This window comes from Tenebrio molitor, chromosome 3 (genome assembly GCF_963966145.1).
Source record: "Tenebrio molitor chromosome 3, icTenMoli1.1, whole genome shotgun sequence".
Lineage (NCBI taxonomy): Eukaryota > Metazoa > Arthropoda > Insecta > Coleoptera > Tenebrionidae > Tenebrio > Tenebrio molitor.
The window spans coordinates 14,891,457-14,910,719 of NC_091048.1; the positions used below are offsets into that span (position 1 = coordinate 14,891,457).

At 34.5% G+C, this 19,263-nt stretch overlaps 1 pseudogene; it reads right to left on the reverse strand.

Moving 5' to 3' along the window:
* The window catches only part of LOC138125998 (probable G-protein coupled receptor No18), a 94,995-nt pseudogene that overhangs the window by 23,145 nt on the left and 52,587 nt on the right, over positions 1-19,263 (reverse strand).

A 19,263-nucleotide genomic window follows, 5' to 3' on the forward strand; every position in this document is an offset into this window, starting at 1 on the left:
TCGATTGGTTCAATCTGATCACGTGTTCAGTTAATCTCGCATTTGATTACGATTAACTTAATTTCGCTTCTGTAAACTGGCCCTTGTCTCTTAATCTGACGAACAAAAAAAATGCACTCCTGAGCTCTCTAAAATGATACTTTTTTCGTTGTGCCGTATTAGATGGATTTTCAGTGCAAAACTGTTAGTTAAAAAAAATGTTTTTATCTTCAAGCGGTCGAAAATAGCGCCATCGTGTACATCCATAGAGACGGTTAAAGCACAGTGTTAAAGGGTTTTTTTTTTGAGCGGAGTAGAAGTACTTCAAGTCCCATAGGCGGCTCGACCGAGTCAAATCTAAGGTCATTTGAAGTACTTATTCGTTACGATTTATTTATCAATTACACGAAATATGTCACAATTAAATTATTCCTATTAAATTAAAGAAAAGCCACTAAAAAAGCGAAATAACGAAATTGTTACCCAGTATTTAACCGCTTCTCCTATGGTCTATTACGAGCCGCGTGGGCGTGTCCACGGCGTGAATATACCTAGATGTCAGATGTCATGATGTCAAAATCAAAAAATAACGCAAGATGACCGTTCAGTGTTAAAAAGTAAACAGCTGTAAGTTGTAACCGTTTGCTATTCACGTTTTGATAATTTTTGTTACATTTAGTGAATAACTGATGTTGTACATACGGTACCAATCAATAAATTTTGGACGCTAGATAGTGTCATCGTGGTGGCATACATTCTAAAATGACCTTTATGTATTTATAACCTTTGATTGTTGTGTCAATTTTGGAAATATGAATGTCAGATTTACCGACAAAACATTCAAGAAGTTTTAAAAGTCAAATGAAATAGAACGAGGTTTTAATTAATAAAAAATATAAAATCTATATCTATATACAGGGTCTCTGAACTGGCGGACCAAAATAATACGGTGAATTCATCATCTTCTGGGAATAATAGGAAAAATGTTCAAAAAAATCTATCTTAAATAGTGATTAGGAAAGAGGCAATTTAAACTGACCAATCCTGTTGTTGATGTTAAGTTACCTATAAATTAGTTTTCCTGCTTTATTTGTAACTATGGATGCATTTCAAATGTTGCATTATGCATTGTTGGGTATCCGCATTGTTTGTGCAATGACAGACGTTTTTAGGTTATAGTACCGTGTGAGCAACAAGTACTGATTGAGTTGGCAATACATTCTGGTGATTTTTGGTGACTTTTATGTCATGTTCCAACGAGAAAACCATTTTATTAATAAAAAATTACAAAAACCAAGACTTTTAAATTTGAAATGTATACCAGCTGTCAATAACGTCAATAAAACAAACCGAAATAGGTACAATTCACAGTCTTGAAAATTTTATGTAAAATTATTTTTTGCCAACTGAATCAGTTATTGTTGCTCACCCTGTATTTCTGCTGGGATGTTCCCTATTGGGAAAACGGACTGCGTACTTCTGAGCAGCAACTGTGGCACTCTTATCAGTGTCATCACACTGTCCATATAAGACAAGCATATCAAAATATTTTGAAGAAGTAAGCATTATTGTTTCGATAGTTACTAATACCGAGCGATCATTTAAAAAATAAATCGAGTTTGCTTTGGAGCCTATGCTATAGCATGGGTTGCCATAGGTAACACGCCGACTCGATTTATTTTTTAATTGATCGCAGCGTATAATTTTTTAAGGTCAATTAAAAACGTTCTTATTTTAAAATCCAATGAGGATGGATTTTTTTAAATATTTTTCCTATTATTCCCAGAAGATGACGATTTCACCGTATTATTTTGGGTCGCCATTTCTGATAGATCCTGTATATAAAAATGAATCGCCGTTCGTTAGTCTCGCTAAAACTCAAAAACGGCTTGACCGATTTGAATATTTATTTTTTTCTTTTGTTCGCTTTAATTCAGGGGTGGTTTAAAAAGAAAAAAAAAATCGGAAAAGTTGCCCGGAAAAAAATTCGGGAACAACTGAAAGTGCTTTTTTCTGTGGGAACGGCTGGAACGATTTGACTATTTTTTTTTTTAATGTTCGTAATAATCCGTATGAGGTTTTTATGCAAAGCAAAATTGGAAAAGTTGCCCGGAAAATTGGAAAATTCGGGAAAAACTGAAAGTGCTTTTTTTATGGGAACGGCTGGAACGATTTTGCTAATTTTTTTTTTAATGTTCATAATAATCCGTATGAGGTTTTTATGTAAAGAAAAACTGGAAAAGTTGCGGGGAAAATTGGAAAATTCGGGAAAAACTGAAAGTGCTTTTTAGTGATGGATATGCATAATTGTTTTTTTGTTTTGTTCGTTAAAGTCGTGAAAAAGTTTTCAGGAAAAAAAATCGCGACAATTACTACGAAGGAAATTTGAAAAACTCGGGCAAACTGCAAAAATTATAATATTTGTATGCATTCTCGATCGTAACTGACGATAAGAACGACATACATATTTCATTTATTCTTTTTTTTTTTGTTCGATATGCCCCGAGATGGAAATAACTCAATTGAATGTTTTCAATAGAAAAAAAATCTGGAAGATTTGGAGAAAAATCTGGAAAAACTAAATTAAAAAAATTCGGGGAAAACTGAAAGTGCTTTTTTGTATGAACTCAAGACCATAACTCAGGATTCGAACGATGACTATGCGTAATTCTTTTTTGGTTTTGTTTGTTAGGGTTTTGGATAAGTTTTCGGAAAAAAAAAATTCGGGACAATTACAAAGGAAAGTCGGAAAATTCGGACAAATTTCAAAAATTATAATTTTTGTATGCCCTCTCGATCATAACTGACAATTGGAGCTACATATTTGGTTGATGCTTTTTTTTGTTTTCAATTGAAAAAAAAATCTGGAAGATTTGGAGAAAAATCTGGAAAAACGCAATCCAGCAAAGTAAAATAAAATTACATTTGCTTTTACTTTTGTGTTGTTTCGCGATCTGTCCAACAAATGTAGTACTATTGGGGACACGGAAAACTGGGCCGATGTGTCATTCAGTTGTCAAAATTTCTAAACCATACCTTAGCTACTCATAACCAAGTTGACAGTTTTTTTGAAAATATCAATTATAATGACGATAAAGGTGCATTTACATTTTTGAAATGACAATAACAGACTGTCCAGGATTCCATGTCCCTCATTGTACATATAGTTGTTTTATTTCTATTCCAATTTATTTGTCTAGATGCACAAATATCATTTGACAGCTGATTGTGAAATTGGGAATCAAACCAGTCGGATTGTTTACTTGAACATCGATCTTTGCAATCGAAATCGAAATGTAAATATTGGGTGATTCTAAATAATTGTGGATAAATCTGGCAACTATGTACGAAAATTAATGTGGCAACTGTGTGGGTAAAATAGAGATGACATTTCTTTGACAGTTCATAGACAAAACCGCATGGTTCCAACTCCCAATTCCAGGCACATCACACATTTCCAGCATTTCAGCAGTTTGGAATACTGCCGATAGAATTCATCTCCCATGTAAAATTCCTCATTTTTACTTTGCACATTTCCAATAGCTTTTCACAAATTCACAAAAAAATTTAGGTATTGAAATTTGGACAAGACAACGTCTGTCGGGTCAGCTAGTTGAATATAAAATTATTCTATTAACTCTCCGCCGTTTTCTTCACATAATTCAACTCTACTTCGAAGTTTAAGCTTCTGAACACCCATAAGTGTTGGGAAATTTTTCATTAAGTTTTGTAATTATGTGACGAAAACCGGTCCCACATTGGATTAAATAAATTATTTGTTCTAAAGACAACATTTTGAAAAAAAGTAATAAGTTGTTTGTCAAAAAACGAGGCCAATTGTAATAAAATGATGTACTTAAAGCCATAAAATGTCTTAAACCTAAGTGCTTATTCACAATGCACATAAGACATAAGAAATACATAAGAGATACCTAAGAATAATTTGTAAATTTGGCCAATTGGAAAATAATTTATGTGTCCATATCACTCGAACATGATTCTTCATGCCTTTTTGTACACAACAATAATGTTCACTGAGGTCACTTCTCATAAGTTACGTAAAAATTAATAGTATATCCACTGCATGTATCATGAATTTCTTATGCCTTATGTCAAGCTTATGTCCATTGTGAATAAGCACTAATATGACTAGTGGACCTGATGAGGTACCGGGCCTTGTGATAAGGAATTGTGCGGCAGTCTTCGCCGACCCTTTGTGTTTTATATTCAACTTAATACTAAAAACTAGTTGTTACCCTACGAGATGGAAGACTTCGGCAGTGCGCTCCATCCACAAAAAGGATGACAGAACGGAGATTACCAACTATAGACCTATTGCTTTGATTAGTAACTTTGCGAAGGTCTTTGAGTATGTCCTGTGTAATTTCTCACTCCACAAGCTATTTTACAATCAGCATGGCTTCACTAAGCGTCGCGTCGGTCACTCAGTATTTATCTGATGCACTAGATATATCCAAGTTGATGTACCTAGTTTACACCGATTTCTTGAAGGGCTTCGACAGGATCGATCATGGTTTTTTGTTGATCAAATTGGAGTCATTCGGTTTTTCGGACAGTCTTGTGGAGCTAATAAGGTCTTATTTAAGCGATAGATTTATGTACGTGAGAGTGAATGGGTATGAATCTAAATCTTTTAAGGAGGAGTCCGGTGTTCCGCAGGGTTCGGTTTTGGGTCCGCTGTTTTTTAATATCTTCATAAACGATCTGGTAGATGATCTGGACGTACCGCACCTCTTGTTTGCTGATGACATGAAGATTTACCTTATGATAGACTCGGTTGATGATGCTCTTCGACTTCAGGGGTGTATTGAAGAAGTCTCTAGAAGGTGCAAGTTAAATAACCTTGTTCTCACCCATCTTAAGTGTAGCATAGTCACATTTACAAGGAAGACCAAGCCTCTCCTATTTGACAATAAGTCAACGGCTCCATTTTATCAAGAGGTGAGTCAATTAGAGATCTGGGTGTCATCTTCGACTCCAAACTATCCTTCGGCGAGCACATTCGAACCATTACGGGAACTGCCTTCAGGGCACTGGCTTTTGTTTTGTGTGCTGGCAGGGAATTCTCTGATGTCGCGACCTTGAAGGTTCTGTACATCACCTATGTGAGATCCCGCCTCGAGTATGCTTCCCTTGTATGGTCGCCGATATATGATGTTCAACTCTTCTCTTCTGGGGCGAGTATAGCGCAGATTCCTGAAGAATGCAGTCTTCACGTTGAATGGTGCATATCTGCCTCGTGGGTGTCCGCAAAGTCTTCTGCTAGGTGAGGCTGGTCTGCAGTCTCTGCTTGATAGACGCATGGAGCATTCGGTGATCTTTTTGTTCAAATTGTTCAGAGGGCTGCCCTCTGTCCTCTCGTTCTAGAGCGGATCAGTTTGAGGGTTGTCCGCTCGGGTTCTAGGGCAAGGAGTGCTTTCTACTTCAGTCAGCGGCAACATCGGGCTCAAGTCACCTGTCACCCGAATGCGCAATTACCAGAGTGTCGAGGCCCACATAGATATTTTTTGTTGTACCATATCGCAAATCAAAAGATTCTTCTCCATCTCCTCGTGAACCAGGACGATCCTACTCAGACCAGTGCTCGGTAGTTGTAGCTTGAGTGTTGGGATGCTCTCTGTGTAATGGTTGTTGTGTTGTGAATGTTGTGATTGTGTTTTTTGTATCGTTTTTTTTTGGCAGGGCTTCTAATTGGGCGTCTAGCCTGTTAGCCGTTACCAATAATAATAATAATAATAATAAAATGTATAACATAAAAATTAATTCTAAGTCCAAATTTTAACAGAAAATGTTAATTTAAGTATGCAGTATATCAATAACTACTGAGATTATAATAACGGAAATCGGGGTTTCAAATGAAGCAAAAAATGTTATTCCTCTGAAGTTTTTGCGTAAAATCAAAGTCCGGGGACATACGGTATAGTTTTTTCATTTAGTTATAGTTTCATTTTTGTAATGACGAACTAAAGTTACTAAATTTATAGTCCGTTTTTTTTAATAATCAATTGTCAGTGTCAAAATACAGAAAAAGACCAAACTGTGTATTAAAAATCATTGACATTTGGTCCAGTTCTATCTCAATTTCACCCTAGATTTCCTCTAGATCATAATTGAGGTTATATTGCATATGTTTATGAGTGTGAGATACAGTGCATTCACTTTTGTTTTAGACCAGAGTAGGCTATGGAAATTTGGCGAGTTGTATGGTTGTATGTCAAAATTCATGACCATGTAGCCAAGCATTATCATTTTCCAATTAACTACATAGTTTCGAGGACTCAATAATGTGTGTAGGTATTTAGTGATAAATGTAAATATTGCACAAATTTAAAACTAATTTACCTTAATACTTAATAATAATGTCAAATTTGACACTGGCAGTTCGAACAATTTTGATTTTGTTATTTTGATATAGCCCCGATACCAACATTTAAAAAAATTAAAATAGCCTACTCTGGTCTAAAACAAAAATGAATGTATTATATGTATTTAATTTAAATTTAAATTGTCAAATGTGACAATCGCACAATCGGTAACAATTTCAAAAGTCAATGTTCCAAACGTGATTTAAAACATTTACTGTTTCGAATTTTCTGCCAACCTGACAACACTTGGACAATTGATTATAAAAAAAACGGACTTTACTAATTTGTCTCGTGAACACACCTTTTTACCACGAATTTGTGTTTAAAAAAAGTTAGGTTATGGGTCACGTCATTTGCTTCTACAATTTTGTACTTTTTCATTACGTTTCCATTATCTCCATGAGTAATTTCTTTTATTTTGTCAAAAGTCTTTAAAATGTGTTGCTTCGTCTGCTTGCTCTACTCCGTGGCACTGCCACAATTAATGAATTTCCAAAACGGAGTAGAGCAAGTAGACGAAGCAACACAAGTGGCAGCAACAATAATATGAAATATGACAATTTAAATCTTTGCCAACTGTCCAATTTTTATTTATTTTGTAAAAAAATCTAACAAAAAAAAAGTTCCACCTAGTTCGTCATTACAAAAATGAATTTTTGCACGACCTGTGTACAGGGTTATTCACGAGAGGGTATTTCTGCATTTTTATTTTGCCGCATCCAGCAATACAATGACAGTGACTACTAACTAAATCAATGTGTTATTTCTTTTAAATTATAAATCAAAGTAAGTTGGATAGATTTGTTAGAAATGTCAGATTGGCAGATAACCTGTATTTAACCAAAATTCGACAAATAAATTAACAAGTTAAGTCAATGTAAACGTTGTTCGAGGCGTTTACCATCGGCTTGTAAACATCCCAAACGGCGACAGAATTCTTTCCACACTCCATAAATGCGGATCATGTCAGTCTTTTCGTTGTTCTTGTAAAAACAAATGTTTCGAATTGACAAAGATTTTTTGCTTTGACGTCAAAGAGCCAGGAGTAAGAGCCATCGTGGATTCAGTTATAATTATTTTTCTACTAGAGTTTGGAAAACTTCAACATTGTAATACTAATTTGAGTTAGGAAAAGTGAAAAATTTCCTACTAAGGGCGGAAATAATATTTCAACACTAAAAGTTCAATTTTGGTCGTTTCCTGGGATGCGTAACGTAAAAACTGGACGCGTTTTTAATCTCGACTTCGTCTCGATTAAAAATCCCGCATCTCGTACGGGAAAAAATCACTTTTCCTAACTTATTGCACAAATAGCTATTTCAAAATTTGAAATCAAAATACAGGTGGTCCCGATATAACCTGCCAAAAGAAATCCAGTAATAGGTGACGATGAGTAGAACTCACACACAAAAAAAGTTTCTAATAAAAGTCTTTTCGTTTTCGAGATAAAAATAATTGAAAATTTGGTCAAAATTTGCTGTACGCTAATGAGTTAATCGGTTTTAAAAAGGTAATTCTGGTTACTTGGCTGCAATTTCTTTAGCAACGGTACCTGCAACACCTATGACATTTGTCAAGTTTAATTTTAAATTTTCGAATCCTTCAAAAGGTTATGAAATTCACAAAACAAGAATACGCCGATTTGCATTTACTCTATGGCGAAACACGTGGTAATTCAAGACCGGCAAGGCGACCATACGGCGAGCGTTTTCCTGAAGGAGTCCTTCCGTCCCGTTGTACTTTTGTGGAGCTACATCCCCATTTATGTGAGGTTGGTTCTGACTGATTCCAATACGATGGCGTCCCCGATCCTCCATTTAACCCCTCTGGATTTTAATTTTTGGGACCACACGAAAGATTTGGTATACGAAGTTGAAATAAATACAGGAGGCCAACTCCAGAAACGCGTAACAGACGCCGCGAACCAGATTCGTAAAAACCCAGAAATGCTGAATTCTGTTTATTAAAATTGGTATAGTCTGTCCAGCGAGAGATTGATTGACATGAAGATCCCTAAATTCTACGTAGAGAGAGTAGTATCTAGCGCACGTAAAATTTGAAATATGTTCTTCAAGCAGTAACATTTTTGCCCTGAAATTATGATCTAATTTATATTCTAGCGCATTTTGTAGTGTTGGGTTAACTTAATAGAATTTAAAATCTCACAATCTCTCGCTGGACGAAGTATACCAGCGTACTCAAATGTGCTTAAATGCCAACGGTAGGCACACAGAACTTTTATTATAAAATAATTGTTCTAGTCTAGTTTACCTTTCATTAGTTAGTAGATATTCTCAGTTAGAGTTGAAAGTACGAATATGTAAAGTGTAAATAAATTTATTCAATACATTATTTTGATTATTTAACCACAATTAAGACGATACTCTTGTTACACAGTTCTTCCACAATTTTGCACACACTACCTCTACATTTATTTACACATTGAGGAACACCACTTTATTTATTACTCATTCATCTCAGTCTACAAAATCAGCTTTTGTACCTAAATAAGCTGGTGAATTAACGCACACAGTGTAGGTACAGCGTTTTCAATAAATGTCATTAATTTGATTTAGTTTGTCAGATTTGAGATTTGTCATAAACGATTCAGGTACCTATGTTGCTTAGATACTGTCATACTTACAAACACCAACAATTAATTCCTGAGTAGGTACGTATTTTTGTGGCCACCAGCGTCGAATGGGTGTGGATAGGGGTTAATTTATCCCCATTATTTTGGACCTAACAAAATGGGGTTTTTTGGACTTGTTAGATCCTTCTAATGACCCAGAATTTTTTTGGCAGGTTATATCGGGACCACCCTGTATTGTTGGAGTATGTATAATAGGTTGCAGGAAAAAGAAATTCAGGAGTATCCCTCTCGTGAATAACCCTGTATAATGAGCACCTTTACTCCCTGATTGTATGGAGTAAAACGGGTCTTTTTTCCCCTTGGGCAAACAACCATAGCGAACTGAAGCTTTTAGTCATCTTTTTTCCCGTTGGGCAAAAAACCATAGCCAAATCAATCTTTTATGATTTATATTTTATAATATTTATTTCGAATTAATTTGTTTTTTACTTGAGTTGCAGTTTGTAACCCGAAGGCAAAGCCGGTAATTGGTGATGATGAGAAGTAGTCATAGACGATAATAGTTTATTTAACGAGTTCGTGTGTAAATTGTGCTCTTTATGGCACTCGTGTGCCTTTAGAACGCTCGTTTCACTCGCGTTTTAAACTGGCCCACTCATGCCATAAAGAGCCCAATTTACACACGAACGAGTTGAATACGTTTTTTTGTTCGACGAGCCCCTTAAAGGCTCCAAATCGCTTAAACTCTTTAAAATTAGCTTGACGTTTCGTTTTGACAAGTTGTGACATTTATCAAAATCCGTTCACACAGGAGAAAATTCTCAAATTCTGATAGTGTCGAACAAAACAAACAAAAAAATCCTTATAAAAGTTTTTTCGTTTTCGAGATACAAATGATTGAAAATGTGGTCAAAATTGCTAGTACGCTGCTGAATTAAAAGTACCTAATTACTTGACTATCCTGGTAGTGTAGCAACAACAATAATCAAAAGTAAAAAAAAGGTGCCCGTCAGTCACAAACTTTAATATTTAAGTACCTATGACATTACTCCTTTCAATCATTTCCATAGAAACATTTACAAAGCAGTGTGTTTGCACCTAGGACTTTATTGTGGAGTTGATGTAACAATGGTTGATAGTGAAGTGAACAAATTCGGACAAATTTTCCCTATTCATAAGCGTCGAAAATATAAGGATATGGGGTAATTTCCATCCTTTTAAAATCACCTCCAAAAGTCATTTACGCAGAATTATTTAGTGTCAAGGATACTCCACATTTTTTTTCCAAACTTATTTCTGAATCACCTGTATAGTCCAGTTTTTACCCTTTTGAGGTGACGTCACGATTTCCTTCCTCGCTTTCTCTCTATTGAAACGACAGAAAGGGAAAAAACAAAAAAAAAACGGCACGTTTATTTATTGTTGGTTACTTTGTGGTTATTTTATGCTCCTGTCAATTTGATAATTTTTAATTTCTTTCACTTATTACATTGATTACAAGCATAACCTTTCGAAGCAATTTTCAACAAATTTGAAACCTAATAGTTATTTATAATCAATTCAAAATTGTTTCTGATCCTAGCTCAAACATAAGTAAAGTTACTAGATCACAAAATGGTAAAAATTGGACTCTACATAACATTTTTAACGTCTAATGAAGTACCTATCAATTCAATTCGCTGAAAAAAAATGAACAGATTTGCAGCAATTCTTCAGATAAAAAGGTGTTATGTTTATTCATTTTAGTTATTTGAAAACCTTTGAGTCTTTCTTTTATGCGTAAATGTCAAATCTACGGGTGGCACTTGACATTGTAAAATAAATTTTATAAAGCAGGAAGGAAAATCCTCGTATTAGACTTGCACAAGTTGGAGTGCTTCTGGTTGTTGTATGTTGAACAATAGAGAAATAAGGATTACACTGAAAACCTCCCATACAACTGCAAGCTTTATGTGCCGGAGTTCCACTTATTACGTACAGCTTTTTTATAAAATAGTAGAACTTTTCCAGTGAAATGGAGAACAACTATGTAAAAATTTCACACTTACCATCCGAACATTGGAGGGCAAGTGATGAGTGCAGAGCTTAACCAGACCACTAGGATCATGCTGAAAGCCAGTCTTTTAGATCGCCGCTTCCTCGAGTAGCTTAATGGCTGAGTCACTGCTAAATATCTGTCTACGCTTATGGCACAAAGACTCAAGATCGAAGCGGTACAGAGTAGAATGTCGAGCGACACCCAAATATCGCACAGGATCCAGCCGAGTTCCCAAGCACCTGTTGGGAGACCCGATTAGCAGAATAATTAACTGACCATAGCGATTTGTTTACCCATCAAAGTGTTGGCCACGGCCGGGGGCATTACGAAGACGCCGACTAACCAGTCGGCTATTGCAAGTGACATGACGAAGCAATTTGTCACTGTACGTAATCTCTTTGTTGTTATCACAGCTAGTATAACGAGAGTGTTGCCAATGATGACCACCACGATGACCACACTGAGGAGGCCGGCCAACGCCAACTTCTGGATGTGCGTGGTCGATTCTTCGACACTTGAATTGTTAGGCGGGCGGGAATCTTTGATGCTAACCGACTCGTTGGACATTCTTAGTCATTTCTGTAACAAAAATTTTAGTCAATATTTTTTTTTTACATGTACAAATACAAGGACTAAAGAAAATAGTTTCAAAACATCAAATACAGGGTATGTACATAATTGATGGTGATGAGAAGAAGTCATAGACAAAAAAATTCTTATAGAAGTTTTTTCGTTTCCGAGATATAAATGATTGAAAATTTGGTCAAAATTGCTAGTTCGTTGCTGAAGGTGATTAATTTATTATTCTCTAGTTTAGCAACAATAATAATCAAATGCCCGTCAGTCACAAACGTGACATTACTCCTTTCGAACATTTCCATAGAAACATTTACAAAGCAGTGTGCTTGCACCTACGGCTTTATTGTGGAGTGTATTGCTAATGAAGTGACAAATTTTCCCTACTCATAGACGTCGAAAAAACAAAGATATGGGGTAACTTATTTGCTTGCGTTCTTGACAACTTGACACTCAAAACTTGGATAAATATATATCCTTTGACAATTGTCAAAATATGTATATCCAATTTGACCATTAACTTACAGTTACCGAAGTGAAACATACATTATATACTCCTATTTGGTATGTTCATTTAGTTTGTATGTTTAAATTAACGTTTAATAAAAAAGTTACTTGTTTTATTTGTTTATTTGGTCGTAGAAAAAATATAGTATGCAACCCGTTTTATAAACTTCTCTAGACACTCGTTTATTAAACATAAAACTCGTGTCTAAAGTGTCGTTTATAAAACTTGTTGCATAATATACTACAGCGTTATTCTAAATGATTGTAGTCGAAGTAGCCGTGAAAACTGAATAAAATTTATGGTTGCCGTTCTGCATAAAAAACATCAACATGATGTGAATAAATGAGTAGGTACACAAATAAAAATCTCATCACCGCACTTTTCACCTAAAAAATGACAGTGACAGCGACAAAACTGACAGTTCACATGAAAGCGGCAAAAATGTAATAACATGGGCATGGCCTACTTCGACTACAATCATTTAGAATAACCCTCATTATAAATGATTGTCTTATCGCAGTAGGCGTTGGTGACGTAGTTGAATGTGCCGCATGCTCTATAACATGAGTGAGACTAGCATCGCCGATAGGTAGCGCTGCTGGCGGTAGTGTAAATTTGTCTACTAGTTTGTCTAACGTTGCGAAGCTAGCGGCACATCCCAAATTTGTGTGAGTTTTCAACGCCAACTGCGATGGGACAATAATTTATGATGAGTAATGACCTGTATAATGTCTCAAGCTCAAGTTAAAAAATCCGGTCAGTGCCAATTGCGAGATAAAAAACACCAATACCAATTCAATTATTTGATTGCCAACAGACTCAGTCTGTACTGATTTATATTAACTTAAAATATGTCATTCAGTTTACACTACTCCGACCCAAAAATTTCGTCCACCCATTTCCTGTCCTTTCACAAAAATTGCTTGTAGTTTAACCTTTAATGTCATTATGATTGACGTTTGCAATTAAAATTTGAAATATACCTACCTATTACTGTCACTCATAAGAACATTTAGTAAATTCATTTTTGTAACGACGAACTAGAATTACTAAATTTAGTAACTTTTCTCTTGTGAACACATCTTTTTACCGCGAATACCCATAAGAACATAGACACACTTTGATTGTCACATGTCAACCATATACAGGGTGTCTCAGCTAAGACTTTCGAGACTAATATCTTGGTTATTTGCCAACCGATTTTTATGAAATTTAAAATGCAGATATTTTAGACGGTGAAGGTTCAATTTGTAATAATAAATTTACCTCAAGTTAAAAAATCTAATTTTAACACACGTTTCCTTTATTAAAAATTAAGCACAATTATTATTAGATTATTAGATTGTTAAACATTAAAAATAAGTGTCTACATAAACAATTAACTAAATCACTCCTCTAATTCAATGAAAAGATTAGATTTTGTTGTTAAAAATTTAATCTAAATTTTGAAGGTATTTGAGCAGTTACCTTTTGAAACAATTGATGAAAAGTTGCCAAGCAACATTTTGTACACCTCTTAAAATCTGTCAAAAGTGAGCGTGCTTTATTAGAAACGTCAAATTGTGCAAATTTATTGAAAATACTCTAAAAATAGGCTACAATGGCAGAAAATTCAATATTGTTGCAAAAGGAAACAATTTTTGCCGATATTTGCAGATATTTTAGACGGTGAAGAATAAATTCTTATTAATGCAATAACACAAGTCTTAAAAATGTAATTTTTTTGCCTTTTTAAAATGTTAAATTACTGAAGATTTACATCAAAAAATTGATCGTCAATAAAATATACTGCAAGGAGAAACTCGTCCTTGAAAGACGTCTGGTTTGCAAGAAAAAAGAAAAAAACTGTATTAAACGTGGCTGCAGATGCAAAAACGTAGACACGTATGAAACAAACGCGCAGTTTTGCAGAATTTTGGTCATCCCTTTTCGCAGAAGAGCAGGTGACATATTTGACGTTTATCTTGCTAACCTTACAAACACTTACAAAGTTAAAGACAATATTTGGACGTAATTTATTATACTGGATGCTTTAATTCTTCCATAAAGGACTAAAACACGATCGGGATATTTTAGCAAGGTAATTTAGTTCACGTACGCTTCCTGTGTCTTCAAATAAATTGACGACTCTCTGAACCTTAAATTTTGTAAAGCCTACATTTGAATAGTGTTCCACAAGAAAACGAACTGTGTCATTGAAGCTCTTACGACACTCTCCACAGGCAATTTTTTTTCCTTTTTCAACAATATTGAAATTTCTGCCGCTGTAGTCTATTTTTAGAATATTTTCAACAAATTTTCCCAATTTGACGTTTATAATAAAGCGCGCCCAATTTTGACAGACTTTAAAGGTGTACAAAATGTTGCTTGGCAATTAATCAGCAATTGTTTCAAAAGGTAACTGCTCAAATACATTAAATACATTAAATTTTTAACGACAAAATCTAATCTTTTCGTTGAATCAGACAAGTGACTTACTTAATTGTTTGTGTAGACCCCTATTTTTTAATGTTTAACAATCTAATAATAATCGCGCATAATTTTCGCTAAAGGAAACATGTATTAAAATTACATTTTTTAACTTGAGGTAATTTTATTATTACTAATTGAACCTTCACGGTCTAAAATACCTGCATTTTAAATTTCATAAAAATCGAATAGGTCCATATCTTCGACAAAAACGAAGATTGATTTTTTTAAACATTTTTACCTGATATTTTAATGACTACTTAACAACGTACTGCTAAGTTATTCCGCGAATTTTGGGGCACTCAGTATATCTGTTAAGGCCCAAGCTCGAAATAGGTCATTATCAGTATTGGCCGGCCATTATCCGAATCGGCCAATTCTAGTTTGCCTAAACCCGACAAAAATGTACCGCCTGTAGTATTTCGAGTTTAGCCCGGCCATTATGCGTAAGGACACACGTGATTCGGCCATTTCTATAAAGAGTCGAATTGTGTCTGCATCGTGCACTTCGTGTACTTTTTGAGTTAAAGCAGTTAAAGGTCTTGGATTCTCTCATGGACCTTGGAAATATTTGCGCGAAGGCGGAACGATAAACCAGTGAAAAATCTGTAAATGAAGACTGAAAACGTCGACTACTTTCAAATTCAAATACTACATACAAATACGAGTAGACGAGCGAGTAAACGAGAGAGAGATGAAACAAACATAACGAATGACGATGTTTTCCAGTCAGTTTGTACGGCCCATTTGAGACCGATATTCGTCGTTTGCGCAGACATGACTCATAGCCCATGAGAAAATCCAAGACCTCTACAAGTGATGATAAAATGGAAACTATGAAAGTAAAGTTTAATAGTACAGTAGACATTCTATTGGCTTAGAAAGGTAACCTTTGTTTTACAATATTACTATAGTAATTAGATTCATGGGGTTTAATTATCCTCTACTTCGTTTTATTTCAATTTTGGCCAGACCTAAGTAGCCATTATTAATATTGGCCGGCCCAAACTCAAAATATGTATCATTTACGATTATTTTGAATATGCGCCCAAGAGCTTGGTCAATACTAATATTGGCCGGCCATGATTGACAACTTCGTGTTTAGGCCGTAACATATACATATGTATTTCATTTGTCATTTTAATTTCTATTTTTTATTTTCAGGGCATGAAAAAATATAGAAAATAATTTACGTGGTATTACTATCGTGAATGACAAGAACTACCAATCGAGACATACAGGGTGTCCCAGAGTTGCGAAAAAGCTCCATAACTTGTTTGTTATTAAAGGTATACTTTGTCCAGCCAGAGATTGGGAGATTTTAAATTGTATTAAATTAACCCAACACTACAAAATGCACTAGAATACATTAATTTAGAGCATAATTTCAGGGCAAAGATGTTACTGCTTGAAGGATATACATATTTCAAATTTTACGTGCCCAAGGTACAGTTAATTTCAAAATTATCGAGTACACCTCAAAAATCAAGAAGTCGATTTATTACAGTTTTTTCCCCACGTAAAAATGCCTTTTTGAAATTTGACCGTCATATTTTTTATGTAGGTTAGGTAAGTTTATATTTTAGAACACCATAATATTGTCTGTTTTAATCTCTGCACGGTGCTCTTCGCGATGTTATAATACTGGGTATAGTTTTCCCATTTATAATTTGGTTTTATGGCAGTGCAATTATTAGGGGCTGGGGTTGTGGTTTTGGCAATAGTGAACATATTGTAACCTGGTCAGACAACAGACCTTCTTTTACAGTCCTAGGATTTATGGCGGTAGTTGCCTATTGTCGGGGTATTTAACTCCCTGACAACAGGGCTGGTAGTAAAACCAAATTATAAATGGGAAAACTATACCTTTCAGATCGACCACCCTTCTTCTAATTTGGAAAGAATGACCACTTTCACGTTTTCGGTTAGATTAGGCATTTTGTTTGTCAAAATTGACATTGATCATTGACAATAAATGTAAGTGTATTTCACACTGTAGAAAATTAGGTGTACTCTATAATTTCGAAATTAACTGTACTGCGGAGAATTTAGTGGTTTTTATGTCAACCAATCTCTCGCTGGACAAACATTATCAATTTTCCTTTTTTCTAGATGATAGCTACGCTTCTACTGCACATTCGTAAAATATTGCGGTATATACAGGATGATTCATATAGTATCATAGAAACTTTAACTCGTGGTTAACCCCTAGACACTCTTACAAAAATGTCTAGTTTCAAAGGTTAAAATTCTTGAAGATAAAGCATGTTGAAGAGTGTATTACCATCTTTTAAGAACTGCAGATAAAGAAAATATTTTACGTTGAAACAAACTGTCAGGCATTGTTGTCAAAATGAAACTAAAGCGAACTTTATAATACAGGGTCATTATAAATTATTGTCCCACCGTAGTTGGCGTTGGTGACAGGGTTTAATGTGCCGCAAGCCTTGTAAAATGAGTGAGACTAATATCGCCGATAGGTGGCGCTCCTGGCGGTAGTGGAAATCAAGTTTACTAGTTTGGCTAACCTTGCGAGGCTGCGGCACATCCAAAATTTGTGTGGGTTTTCAACGCCAACTGCGATGGGACAATCATTTATAATTACCCTGTACCAACATTTTCTCTATAGCAACAATTGTTTGCTTCTATTATGACATTCATGACATTTGGTATACATTGGACGTAAAGTCGAATAATTAAGCGAAGAATGGCATTTACTAATAGTGAAAAAACCGATGTGGTAATTTTTGCCAATTTTTGACGTATGACTCAAAATTTTATTGTCACGAACCTTTTGAGACCGGAATCTGCCGCTGGTTATAGTTATTTAAGATATAAGTGTAAAAAGTTATCCTTTATTGTACGAACGGGTTTAAAATACGACCGAGGTACGAGGGAGTATTTTAAAAGATGTGAGTGCAACAAAGGAACTTTGTATGTATGTCTTACAACATTTTATCTACGATCGTGAGATCATCACACCGGTTTCAACATAAATTTGTATAAAATAATTATCATTGGTTCAATATTTCATGAATAACCAAAGTCGTTTAGCAACCTACTTCTAAACAATGTTTCCAACAAATTCGATTGTTGTATTTTGACAGTTCTGTGCCATAAAAGCTAGAAATCGTGCTCTAAAACTGTTAGAGAACGATTCTGTCAGTTTCTCTAAACGTCAACTTTGACAACGATTTTTAGTGCAAAAAGTGCCTACTTTTTACGCGATCGTAGATAAAAATATTTATGAGACTACATACAGGCTGTTTGATAAAAAACGCCTCAACCCATAACTTTTTTATTTATTATCCGATTTCAATGAACAAAAAAAACAAAGATATGATTTTTCATGCGCTACGAAGCAGCCATAAAATATTTGTTTTTTGGCATTATTTTCAATAGCTAACGATAGTCAACTTTTTTTTTTTAATGGACACATGTAGTTCTTTAGGCTTAGTCTAGTAAAGTATTTTTTTCTGAATCTAATGATGTATTAAAAGTTATCGTTTGGTCCATAGCTGACTGAAAAAAAAATAAAACAATTTGTAATTGTGTTCAGCTTATTATGAAATTTTCGAGTGTGCCGTGAAAAACAATTAATACAAATAGCAACAAATGTCAAGTGTGAGTTTGAAAAATTTCAGGTGCAATCTTGAAGAGTTTTATTATTATTTTCTTGGAAAACATGAATAATAATAATTATTATTATTATTTTTTCTATTAAATTTTTGTTTTTGACTAATTACTAATTACTAATTATTTTATTACACTGGAACATAAAATAATAGTCAAATGACTGCTATCCTGCATGACTGACAACGTTGTTATTTTATACTTACATAAAAAAAGTGTCCATTTAAAAAAAAAGTTGACTATCGTTAGCTATTGACGATAACGCAAAAAAAATATATTTTATAGCTGTTTTGTAGCGCTTGAAACACCATATCTTTGATTTTTTTGTTCATTGAAATCGGGTAATAAATAAAAAAGTTATGGGTTGAGGCGTTTTTCATCAAACAGCCTGTATATGAATCACCCTGTACATAGAGATGGTTTTTTAAATGGAACCTACCAAGTTTGATTTAATTTTTGGATTCTATATTAAATTATGAATCAAATCTATAAAGGTCGTTTTTACTTATCTGGCATCGTTTTTGATTTGTGGCGCTTGTTTTACCAGAATTTCGAATTGCAGGGGTCCGTTCGAAAATTGGTACCTTCCAAATCGTTGCACATAAGTTAAAATGATTGACGCTGTTTAATTCCTAAATGTTTGACGCATCTGTTGAGTGTTTACTCAACAACCTGTTCAGTCGCAAATGTCTACTGCGATTTTTTAAACGCAACAAACTAAAAATGTCAAAAACTCATTTTTTTTCAAATGGCATCCCGTAATTATTATTGCACTGGTCGAAAGCTTTTTTGACAAGTTTTCCAACGGTGTAGTATGGTTTGTAACGTCCAATGTGAAAATCCAAGGTGCTATTCTAAAATCACTAAATTGGGAGCAACTTTACCGCAAAAGACAAACTTGTCTATTCTATACCTATTCTATCTATTCTGATAAATTCACGTCAGATTCAAAGTTCCACTTATGTTTTACGTTTTATCTATTAATGTATTGATGATCTATTGATTTCAGATAACAAATTTGATTATATTGTCCATAACTTCATATTTCATACGATTTTTACAAATGTCTTCGATAGTTTGC